Source organism: Caretta caretta, chromosome 1 (genome assembly GCF_965140235.1).
Source record: "Caretta caretta isolate rCarCar2 chromosome 1, rCarCar1.hap1, whole genome shotgun sequence".
NCBI classification, from domain to species: domain Eukaryota; kingdom Metazoa; phylum Chordata; order Testudines; family Cheloniidae; genus Caretta; species Caretta caretta.
In genome coordinates this window covers 295,063,786-295,074,290 of record NC_134206.1, presented here as the reverse complement: position 1 = coordinate 295,074,290, position 10,505 = coordinate 295,063,786, and the positions used below count along the sequence as shown (strand labels likewise).

Sequence of the window (10,505 nt, the reverse complement as noted above, 5' to 3'; positions counted from 1 at the left end):
GTGTGAGAGATGGCAATTTCCTGAAAAAAGAAAAGGAGGACTTGTGGCACCTTAGAGACTAACCAATTTATTTGAGCATAAGCTTTTGCTCAAATAAATTGGTTAGTCTCTAAGGTGCCACAAGTACTCCTTTTCTCTTTGCAAATACAGACTAACACAGCTGTTACTCTGAAACCTGTCAATTTCCTGAAGTATCCTAATTGTATTGGAGACCATGCTGTATTGAGTATTACTATGTGCCATGATTGTATGTAAGCTCTCTAGGAGGCAGATGTGATATAAGGCCTAGATAATTGAAGAACTATATTGAACTCTGCCCAAGAGAGGTGACAGCTGAAGAGCTAAGAACCTAGAGCAGGTGGACCAGGGAGGGGGAATACAGGTGAAGTTGCCCTGAATTGTGACAGGAGATAGCAGGTGAGGTCCCTGTGTGCTCTTTTATCTTTCTAGGAACTATCAGTAAAGCACTAGATCTTATTGAGACCATTCACACCCTTCAGTCATGGCATTAACAGATCAGTGACTGATCTTTATTGAGTGTTTTGGAAACGTTTTTAAATACATTCTCACTGAGTAAATATTTAACTGAGGTACCACAACCAATCACAGTGGTTTGCTGTTAATTGCAGTTTGATAAAAGATTTGACACTTGGAAGATGGGCAAAATTGGAAGGAGAGAAAGAATGTAAATTTAATTCTGCAGCCTGCATGGATACAACAGATGCAATCTGACTATGTTGTAGCTTCATGGAAATTCATTTGGCAACAGAGGGAAGGTGCTGTACTGGCACTGAGGAAATCTTAGCTGTTTGATCTTTGGAAATGATCTTTAGAAGGCACAGAGAGTGAGGGTAAAATACTATTTCATTGGTAATCTATTTAGATTGTAAAATCTTCAGGGCACGGACTACGTATATGTACAACATGAAGCACAAGGAGTTCCTGATCTCAGCTGTGACCTCCTGGTGCTACTATAATACAGGGGGCAAGACCTTACAGCATCTATAATAAGCATGCAATATGTACTTCTTGGCTACGGCTACACTTGGCAGAATTTTTTTAAAAAAATTGACAAAGCATTAATAGTATCAATTTAAATGTTCACAGTTGTGAGAAATTATGGGGGTAGGGGGACAAATCAGACAATTATTCAATTACAACAAATCTTGAGACTCAAAGTTACAACTTTATAACCATTAAAACACAAACTATCAATGTCAAAATGTTAGCCTTAAATCAAACTCTAATAAGTTCACAAGCAGCATTTTTCTTATGTTGTCCATCAGTAAATTTTGATTATCAATGGAAATACTGTTTCATTGGTTTCTGTTTATAGGGTAAAAAACATTTACCAATAAAAATCTAATCCTTCCAAGTCTAAGTACAACAATTTCAGCGTTGATATGGAAATCATTTGTGACTTCATATTTCACAGCTCCCAAACCTTTGTTTCCCTCTTCTACCCCCATGAAGCAGACAAATCTAAATGTTTCTTGGACTTAATTCTGACCTCACAAATTCAGCTTTATTGCAGTTACTCTTGCTTTACGCTGCTATAAGATCATAGGCTCCTTGGGCGAAATCCTGGTCCCACTGAAGTCAGTAGGAGCTTTGCCATTTAATTTAGTGGAGTGGGATTTCACCCCTTGTAATTTAGGGCTGTATAGGCACTTGATATCTTGTTTGTGATATAGATACTGGGCCATTTAGAAGCAACGTATCAAATAACTAAACTTGGAAGGTTTAGAATTTTATTGGTAAGTGTCAGTAAACAGTTTCACCATATACACCCAAACTGATAAATATTTCCATCAATAACTATAAAACAGACAGGCAAAGTAAGAAAAATGCTGCATGAGAACTTAGAGTTTGATATAAGTTTGATGTTGACAATTTGTGTTTTAACAGTTATAAAAATTTAACCTTTTTAATCTCATCTGTCATTAATGATCTGAACTCCTCCTGTAATTTCCTGTAACTGAACATTTAAATCAATAGCAAATGCTTTAAAAACATTATCTGACAAAATTATTTTTGAAAAAAATCTAATTCTGCCATCTCTACAAATGACTCATCTGTTTTGAAAAATATGCTTTTTCTTAATCAGAAAGCGGCTTTCTCCTTTACACTAATTAGTTTACATATCCCATAATAAGTGGTACTGATGTACAACAATGCAAATAGTATATAGGATTTAAAAATATTTGACAGAAACCACATTTAAGATGTGGGGGGAGGACTTACAGGGCTACATTTTCAAAAGAACACCAACCTGGCCTCTAATTTCTCAAACTGCAAGCCAGTTTCTATCCCAAAGGGGCAATCAGGTAGTCCGTTATCTAAACACTGTTGACCCTGAAAAGTTAAAGAATTTTTAATGAAAGCTCTAAAGTTTGTATTAAAAGATCAGAAGCGTTTTTGGAACTTGTATATAGTCTGTGTGGTACCATGAGTGGGGGGAATGTTTTTGCATAGCACACTTTAATTCAAGCAGTGGTTGCACTGCAACAACAGGGGGCAATATAATTCTAAGTTTTCTTCTCCGAGTTAAGAAGAAAGGAAATAAATGTTGATATTCTATTTTTTTCATACATATGAATAACAGATTCTGAAATGATTAACTCATTTGATTACTATATCCAGCACAGAAAGTAAGTTCTCTCCAATATCTATTCCCCCCTAAATCTTTCAGTTACTTTTTAAGTGCAGTGCATCAAAACAAGCGATCTGTAGAAGAAGAAAAGCTGTGTCCCATGACTGTCAGGAAGTTATACAAATCTAAGAATTTGGTCTTCGGTAACGCAGGCAGCAAAAAAGCCTCTTTTCTTGACACCAAGGCCAAGATTTTCAAGTGTTCAGTGACTCAGTGCATCTGTGGTCGGGTACCCAATCGGAAGCATCTGAAAGGGATTGCCTGCAGGGCCGCCCCTAGCCATTTGGGTGCCCTACTCAGCCCCCCCCCCTGCGCGGGGGGAGGGGCTGCTGTGTGGGGCCCCAGGCCTTTCCGCCCCAGAGTCTGGGAGGGGGCACTTTTGGGGGCCCCACAGAGGCCCACGGGATTAGCGGGGCGGGAGCAGCCCGCTCCGCTTCCCTCGTCGCAGCCCCAGCCATGTCGCTCGGGGGAGGGGGCTTGGGGGGAAGGGATCTCCTCCCACACTCACCAGCAGCGGCGGGAAGCGGAGCAGCCCGGCCCCAGCCAGCTCTACTCTGCCAAGTCCCAGCCACGGCGCTCCGCTTCCCGCTACCGGTGAGTGCGGGGGGACCTTTCCCCAACCCCACCGAGTGACACGGCTGGGGCTGGGGCTGGGGCCGGGGCCGCATCATTCCGTTTCCTGCCACCGGTGAGTGCGGGGGGCGTCCTTTCCCCAAGCTCCCCGCACTCACCGGCAGCGGGAAGCGGAGCGCCGCAGCTGGGAGCTGGCGGAGTGGAGCAGGCTGGGGCCGGGTTGCTCCGCTTCCCGCCGCTGCCGGATGAGTGCGGGGTCACTGGGGGGGAAAGAGGTGGAATGGGCGTGGGCCGGGGGCAGACCGGGGCGCAGGGGTGGGGGTGGGAGGGTAAGAGGTGGGGCGGAGGGAGTTGTCCAGGCCCCTCTAGGGACGGCCCTGCCTCTTGCAGTGGGCGCGGACCGCGTGGCGGCGGCCGAGGGATAGGGCTGGTGCGGACACGTATGCAGCACGCAGCTGCTAGGGCGCCCGTCAGTCAGTGTGGTGCCCCAAATTTCATGGTGCCCTATGCAGCTGTGTATGCCTAAGGACGGCCCTGATTGTCTGAGAGGGTGGGTGCGATGTAAGGCTGGCCAGGAAAGAAGAATTCTGTTTAAAATAACTTAATCTGCACATGGTTACTCAGAGCAGAACGTTATCATTTTAGGAGAAAGCTGGTTACACTTTTTTTCGTGTAGAATTCTAAAGCTAACATGGTGCATGGGAGAAGCATCAGTCTACGAATAAATGTAAAATATATATATAAAAAAATCCCAAGCCTGGGATTGAAATCAAACAGGCAGACTGCTGTGACCAGGTGGAACCCCACAGACCTCAATCAGTTGGGGCATAACATTTTATCTTCTTGATACCTGTATCAGATCTGGCCATTTTCCATTCGGTTTATACGATCACAAGAAAAAGATTTAGTATTTAAATAGCAGCCTTTTTGGTGTTTAAACCATTATGATAAACTCCTATCATCTCTGCCATTAAGAACTCGAGTCAAAGATGTCACATTTCCACAAAATGATCCCAAGAAGAAGTCAGAAATGCCAGTTTAGTTAAACCATGTAAATAGGTTGCATACAAGGTTGTTGTAGCGCTGTTGGTCCCAGGATATTAGAGAGACAAGGTGGGTGAGGTAACATTTTACCAGACCAACTTCTGTTGGTGAGAGAGACAGCTTTCAAAGCTTGTCTCTCTCACCAACAGATGTTACTTCAATAAAAATATTACCTCATGTAAATAGTCATTTACAGTTGTTCTGCATGTGTGGCAAGTTCTTATCTTGTGAGATAGCTAGATGAACAGCTGAGCAAAATTAATGCAGCCTTCATATAAAAGTTCTGTGTCTCCTAATACCAAAATACAATGAAAATATTTGCAAAGCCATTGTAACTAGTTGAGTTAGCTATATACATATGATTCTTCTCAATTTAGATTTTTTCAAAACAAAGAATTAATAGATATATTTTGATTTATATTTAAAATTTCCTGAGATACTTGGCATTCATTATGAAATACGCTATCAAAATACGGATATGGAGATCAGCTCTCTGAAAGGAAAGATGCACTGAGTGATAGGGCCCTTCAGGACTCCCTTGCCTCCTCACATTTTAACAGTTACTATTAGCTTTCTCTCAAAATCTATTTTAAAAAGATATTAATCAGCTACAGCATACAATTCATATGGGTACAAACAGACAAAACAGACAATTCTGATAGCTCCAAATGATAAGCATTGTATTTCAGCTATAAAAAACTGAGCTGCTTTAAAAACAGCTTGATCTATTCTAGTTTAGCATTATAGTCAGGAAAGTATGTTGATAAAATGGCATCTTCTTACTGTAGAGATACGAGTACTGAGACAAAAATATATTGTCACAGCTCTTATCACTGGAGAGTCATCACAGCTATTGAAGAGTGAGCTGGATTTTTTAGCACCCTTATGATCAGTGAATTGCTATGCAAGACCCTGATCTTGCAATCAAATTTGTGCAAGTGAAGCCTCTTATGCCTACATAGTCCCATTGAAGTCACTGGGGCTGCACATGGATGGGACTCACCTGATGGAGCTCCCATTGCAGAGTAGGGGGTTTAAGACATATAATTATTTTCACTTCTGCAGGCTGAAGTGAGGCTGCACTGCACATCTGTGTTTGGAGGGTTGCAGAAGCAGCAGGTACAGGTCTCCACTGAGATCTTCAGTAATTTATGATGCTTCTCCCTCCAAACTGTGGAACCTCTCCCCACTCTTACAGGATCCCAGAGAAGCCAGGAGTCTGGAACCATGATTCATGAAGAAGATGTACTATCCAAGGATGTGCGGAGGCAAGAGGTACCTTAGCAGACGTTCCTTCTCTCTAGCACATCTCCAGTGATCTGAACTACTACTTGTCTCATCCCTGGAGTGACAAACCCCACTCCCTGGGGGGAGAGTTATGTAAAGTTAGTGACTTGGCTCCTAAAGTTTCCACTCCCCTGTGTGGGTTATTCCTTGGTAGAAAAGAATATAGCTCTATGTTCAGTTTGTAGATTCTGAAGTATCACTGGTGCTGCTTTACAAGCCAGTGAGCTGCCTATTAAGAGCCAAGGAACATGAAATCACACAGAGCTATATTTTAGAAAAAAGAACAGGAGTACTTGTGGCACCTTAGAGGCTAACAGATTTATTTGAGCATAAGCTTTCGTGAGCTACTTTTCTCCTAGAACTGCACTTTAAGAGATTGTATTTGAATATTTCAGTTAAGGTAATATTTTAAAGAATCTATAAAGTAATTCATTGATCACTAAAGCTGTTAGATAATGAAAAATGTGATTTTGAATAATTTCATGTTCAAACAAAATATTTGAGCCAGATATTATTCAACCTCATTTAGACATGAAAAAATTATCTATGAATAATCTAGTAAATGAAAACTTCCTAAATGTGTTGAATATTTTGTTCACACCAAGTAATTCAGCCAGCTCTGACAAGTATAGCACTTTAAGGGGATCTTGCATACTGCATGAAGAGATCATTCAAAACTCTCACTTTGTTCACCTCTCCTGCCATCCTCCTCCTTTGCAATTCCAATAAGGACATTACTGCAACATAAACAACATTTGCACTCTTATTGAAAAGGTGCCAACCTTGCTGATCTGCCTACAGCATGCAACATAAACCAATATTTTAATTACATTATTAAAGGGACATTGGAGAAAAGAAGTTACTGCACCTATAACTTCTCCACAAAGCTTGAACTTCAAACCAAAACTGTCCTGTTCTTAGAGTTTAAGAAATTTAACTTTATTTTTCAATAAATAAGGTCCACTTTGCATTCTTATAGTATTCTGCTGTGTGAGACACTTAAGTGCCGTTATACCTGTTTTACAGACAGAAAAACAGATAAATAATTTGCCAAGGTCACAAAACAACTTTGTACCAGTGCCAGGAATAGAACCCCAATCTCATGATTCTCAGCCTTATGCTCTAACTGCTAGATCATATTTTCTGCCTTTTCAGAAATCAATGTTTGCAGGTCTCTAGGTTTCCTCACTTTAGTGCAGCAGAATGAGAAGTATAGAAGCTCCGTGAGAGGTAATTTTGTCATTCTTTGCAGCCTGAGAAATCCCAGGAAGTACTAGAATTGACCAAGATAATGATTTCCACATCAGATGTATAGAGAAATTCAAGTGATTGACCCAAATCTTCAAACTAGGGAATGTTCCTGAATTGCAAGAGCTTGGTGGGGTGTTTGGATTTATGGCATTTCAGGGATAGGACTCAGCTGAGAATTTCCAATCCAGACTTGAATGTAACTAAAGTGAAGGCAGTTTATGGATCTGTGGTTCTGATTCAGTTCAATCTCTACAGCAAATGTTGAGGTCTGCCTATCACTAGGCTCTGTATTGAACAGTTATTAGAAAGAAAAATCAGTCAGAGACACTGAGTTTTTCCTTAAATATTATCAGACAGTTTAAGAGGTCATTTGTTACAGCATAGGGCTGCTCATGCCTGACACATTACGTCTGTCAGCTGCGCCATGCGCCTTCAATCTAGCTTGTCTCCTGGCCTCATTGCATTGCTAAGCTTAACAATAACCAATCTGCACATTTACTAATATTTCCACTTTGTACTGCCACTGCTTCCCAGCTGACATTCTATTTCTCCTCCTGACACGCTACTTGCTATTGACTATTAGTAAAAAGGACAGAATTGGCAGCCTTGGCATTTCAGTTGTGAGACGTGGGATGGTGACAGATCAGGTGCAATTCCACATATTGTGAGAAATTAGCTGTTACTCAGACTTTGAGAGCAGCTTTCTGAATTCTTACTAAGGATATCACTTTAAATGTTTGCTGATTTGGGGCCCAGTCCTGGAAAAAATGCAAGTGAGGAACTTTAGTCATGTGAATGTTAGCAAGATTGGGTTTTCTTTGTATGTATGAGACTAGTGAGATTGCATCTCAAGGCAGAACTAGCATAAGCTAGGCTTTGCCTCCCAATGGCAATGTGTGATTTGTGATGTGCTAAAGAGGATAAAGCTGGTACAGAATGATATAATAGCCAGCCATTATATCAAAGAATATTTACTTTTCCATGGTTATATTTGTATCTTTACTGTCAGTGCATAAAATATTGCACTATGTAAAATAGCCTCTGTGGTTGTAGAAAATTATAGAGTAGCAGTTGCCATAATTATTTAGAAGCTGGCTAGCTTCTAATAGGTCCAATTTTCTGCCCTCTCCTTCCTCCCCCGCACTCAAAGAGAGTCATTTACATTTCATCTCACAGCAGAATTTTTTTGTCTGGGAAGTTTGAGGACAAAAAATAATATCAGAAAGGAGTTTTAGTTACAGGTTGCAATCCTGTTCCCATTAAAACAATGGCAAGACTCCCATCCACTCCATTAGGGCCAGGATTTCACCTACAGTATTTCAAATAGGGTTGCTAGGCATCCAGTTTTTGACCGGAACACCTGGTCAAAAAGGTATCCTGGTGGCTCTGGTCAGCAGAGCTTACCGGGCTGCTAAAAGTATGGTTGGCCACAGCGGCTGGCTCTGCACGGCTCCCGGAAGCAGCTGGCATGTCCCGACGTCTCCTAAGCATAGAGGCAGCCAGAGGTCTCCATGCCCTGCCCCGGTCCACAGGCACCGCCCCCACAGCTCCCACTGGCCATGGTTCCCAGACAATGGGAGCTGTGGAGTCTGTGTGCAGGCCTGTGCCAGGGGCAGGGGCAGCACGAAAAGTCCCCCTGGCTGCCCCTGCACCTAAGAGCTGGAGGGACATGTTGCCACTTCCTGGGAGCCACCTGAGGTAAGTGCTGCCCAGAGCCCACACCCTGAACCCCTTCCCACACCCCAACCCCTGCCCAAACCCCTTGAGCCCCCTCCTGCACTCCAAAACCTTCATCCCCAGCCCCACCCCAGATCCTTCACGCACAGCCAGAGCACCTACCGAATCAGGTCCCGTTCAAAAATCCAGCTGGAGGAGGAGACTGTCCCCTCCGTATAACTCTTATCACAGCAGTTAGAGCACTCATCTAGCATGTAGGAGCCACAGGTTCAATTTCCACTGCACCCCCCAAGAGAGGTGGGGGACCTCTGTTCAAAGCCTCTCTACCTCTTGCACAGAGGGGGGTGGGAATTGAACTTGGGTCTCCCCCATTCCAGGCAAGTGCTCTAATCATTGTGCTAAAGGTGGGCACCGGCAGCACCACCACTACCTCCTCCCAGTTATGTGTGGAGTAAGGCAGGCACTTTCAAGAAACACCTTAGGCACCTGAGAGGTCAGACTCAGGGAGCAGGTTCCTATTCATGGGTCACTAAGAGCTCAGACTTAGGCATTTACCTCAGAGAAGGACAGGGCTTGGCACTCTCTTCCAGTTGTCATCTCCAATTGGCTGTCTTAGGCAGGTCCCTACCTAGTGTGCTGACCTTGTGGATCACATTCTCACAGCTCTCTCTCTCTATTCATTGTTCAGGGAATCTAGACACTTCACTCAGCTTTGGGAGTGCAGTATTGTTCCTGTGACTTTCTAGGCAGCATGATGCTCAGCATTGCAATGCTTAAGTCCCCTTGTGCATCCCCTCCACAGGATTTGCAAGACTGAGGTTTACTGTCAGTCACATTGGAAACAAGGCAGAGGGTTTTTTTTAAGTAGTGAGGGTAATTACCCATTGGAGCAATTCACCTGGGGTTTGCAGTGGATTCTCCAGCACTATCAATCATTATATCAAGATTGGATGTTTTTTCTAAAATGGTATGCTCTAGCTCAAACAGGAATTAATTCAGGGAAGTCCTATGTCCTCCATTACACAGGAGGTCAGACTAGATGATCATAGTGGTTGCTTCTGGATTTATAACATATGAATTTATGGGAATGTCTCCCAGACTACATCTCAAGTGATAAAGAGCCCAGTCTCAGGAGAGTCTTAGCACCTTCAGGGTGTTGTGTGACCTCAGGCAAAGTCAGTATAAGAGGAGGGTGTTCAACACCTTGTGGAAGATTCTCAGTACCACATACGATCAGGCCCAGAGATTCACTTGGCTAGTATTTATTTTCTCACTGACACTACAGGCAATGCTGCCTTCCCTGCAGTAAGCACACTGAGGCAGAGAGGTCTGTTAAATCACAGCACTGCTCTCTGGGAATTGAGGAAAGGTTGGCAAGAGAATAACTGTCACATTTCTGTATATTTGTCTTTTGCAGCTCTTCGTACTGAAAGAAACAGTTGGGTTATATCTCCATAGTCCTCATTTCATCTAGCAATTGAGAGACACTAAAGAGAATCTAAATGAACTGAGACAACATTCCTGAGGTTCTGAAATATTTTTAATTTTTGTTTACTGCTTTTTCAAGTTATATGTTTATAGATCAGAGTTATTACAGAAATCTCATTCCCTGCAATTGTTGACTGAACAGCTATTACAGACTGTTCTGTGAATGCAACTAATCAGAATAAAAAAACTGTCAAATGAAACCCAAGTAACTAGTCTGTTTTTTGTAGGCATCTTGTGACTGAAATCAAGGTTTAAAACCAGTCAGTTTAAATAAATAAATAAAAAACCCACACACAAGTCATTAACAATGTGAAAAAATCCTTCTCATTTCCTTTCAATGTATTCCCCTACCTCTTCAGTTTCACTGCTGCTATTGGTAAATATCCCGTTGCAGTGCTTGGGGAAGAGTGTATAGATGTGAGGCCCCCCCAGACCAGTGCATGAGAGGGATATTCTCATGCTAATGCATGAGACAGAAAAAGTTTATCTAAACATCAAAAGAGTGAAACTGGAGTGCTGTCAAACGCACAGA

At 42.5% G+C, this 10,505-nt stretch overlaps 1 long non-coding RNA gene across 2 annotated transcripts; it reads left to right on the top strand.

Moving 5' to 3' along the window:
* Positions 1 to 3,067: 3,067 nt before the first annotated feature.
* Positions 3,068 to 10,173, top strand: LOC142070607 (uncharacterized). Of its 2 annotated transcripts, none has more exons than XR_012666489.1 (3): positions 3,068 to 3,247; positions 5,469 to 5,545; positions 9,903 to 10,173. It is a non-coding gene; the product is annotated as an uncharacterized LOC142070607 (long non-coding RNA). The 2 variants fall into 2 exon arrangements; XR_012666490.1 differs by lacking the exon at positions 3,068 to 3,247 and adding an exon at positions 3,294 to 3,341.
* The last annotated feature ends 332 nt before the right edge of the window (positions 10,174 to 10,505 follow it).